The sequence below is a fragment of the Austrofundulus limnaeus genome, unplaced genomic scaffold (genome assembly GCF_001266775.1).
Source record: "Austrofundulus limnaeus strain Quisiro unplaced genomic scaffold, Austrofundulus_limnaeus-1.0 Scaffold73, whole genome shotgun sequence".
NCBI lineage: Eukaryota > Metazoa > Chordata > Actinopteri > Cyprinodontiformes > Rivulidae > Austrofundulus > Austrofundulus limnaeus.
In genome coordinates, this window is record NW_013952475.1 from 894,573 (window position 1) to 896,679 (window position 2,107).

The window sequence follows — 2,107 nt, forward strand, 5'->3', positions numbered from 1 at the left end:
ACACACACACACACACACACACACACACACACACACACACACACACACACACACACACACACACACACACAGAAGTCCAACATTTGTCTGCTCTAAAGTCCCACCAAACCACCATCCAGATGGCGCACACTCATTTGGAAGGACCATTTATCCCTTACAGTCAGCCTGGAAGAATCACTGAGTTGTGGATGGTCTGTGMTTGAGATTGTAGCGCGAGAGCGTCTCATATGGTCCGCGAGACACCCTCCTGTGGATGAAGAGCATCCTCGCCTCCCTACAACCACATATTTTCGACAGAAAAKAGGATTCGGGAACGCGCGTTACGCGCTCAGACAATAAGGACAAAACACATCAGCTTTCCCGCACCACAATCACACCAGTTTCTTTACTTTAGTAATTAAACAAACGGATGAGCTGAATGTGTCATCTGACCGGTGTGCAGGTGCAGCAGCAGTAGGTTTGCGGAGGCACAGCGGATCTCCCACTGACTCCGGCACTAACGAGCATCTCGCTTCGTTGCCAAGCTCCTTGGCAGCTCGAACCAGCCTTTTTTTTCCCCTCCCCACTGTTGTGTATGAAATGTTCTTCTGTAGATTTCTTAAATAGCACACGGATTGTGGAATTTGGAAACAAACTGCCCAGCTGTTTTTATTTTTTTACTATAAAAACGCGATTCAACACTGCTCACAATGAAGGGGAAAAAGTCAGGGAATAAAAGTCAGCTTACCTTTTTTGGAATTTTTGGTCAGCCTTCCAGTTTCTGTACTCTGACTTGTTAAAACCCCTCACATCTTTCTGTTAAAAGGAGAAAAAAAAGAAGAAGAAAAAAGAAAAACGCAATAATCCCCAGGATTTGTGTTAAAACGTCCCTGCAGCAGGTCCAGTCAGTGATGAGCGGGTGCACAGGTTCCTTTGCTGGGAAGGGAAGAAGAGGGGGTTGTGTGTTCTTGGATGCTCTTTAAAAAAAATCCACCCCGAGAGCTCAGGTTTTTTTCTTTTCTTTTTTTTTTTTTCTTTGGTGGGTTCGGGGCGCGCCTGGGTTCGGCAGGGAAGAGTCGCTCCCTCAGCGGCAGCCGCCGTGCGCACTTGGAGAAACCGGAGCTGTGTCCGTTCCAGAGAAGCTGAGGGAATGATGTCATGCGTCCGGCCCTCCCTCTCTCCCGCCACCCCTTAACTCTGGGCTCTCTTCATCCTCTCTTCCCATCCTCATTTTCTTTTCCTCTCTTTTTCTTGATTTAAGCCAAACTGACTTTAAGTATATTTAAACAAAAAAACTTGTTTGTGCGTAATCTTACCAAACACGTCCAAAATTCAGATGAGCTTTATTGCATTAGTGACAAGTGTGCGTTTTGGTGAGCAGAACAGTTTGTTTAACTGGTTTTTGTTTTTTAGACTGGAACTCAGTAGATGCGTTTTTGCAGTGCCATGATGAAGTCACACCGTTATCTCCCGCCTCACCAGAGGTATCGCCCAGTAGTATCATCAGCCTGCTTTTAGCCGGGATGAGAGGGAAGGGAAGGTAACATGAAATAGACCAATGCACGCAGGGCGCTGTGGAAAGACTGCCTCCACCCCCCCTCCCCGGCGCGGTGCAGCAGTTGCATCTTAAAGATAAAGCTTCTTCACATCAGWACTGAAGGCAAAGCTAACCTGTTTGAAACATAATCTCAGGCTATACACGACTGCAAATGATGTCATATTTAATTAATGTTGATTAAAAAAAGTAGAAACATTTCTTGAAAATGTGCATCAAAGCAAAGTAAACTAAACCTATATTAAATCTTTTTTTTTCATTCATATTCTAAGCATGCATGTGTTTTTCTGCATCCTGGCTGAAGAAAAAAATGGAGGGAGAGAGAGAGAGAGAGAGAGAGAGAGAGAGAGAGAGAGAGAGAGAGAGAGAGAGAGAGAGAGAGAGAGAGAGAGAGCTCAGCAGATACTCGAGCAGCTCTGCTCTCACTCCTCCCTTCGTTGCTGGTGGAGACACTGAGCTGGAAAGGGAGGGGGAGAGAGAGAGAGAGAGAGAGAGAGAGAGAGAGAGAGAGAGAGAGAGAGAGAGAGAGAGAGAGAGAGAGAGAGAGAGAGAGCTCAGCTCAGACTGAGTGAC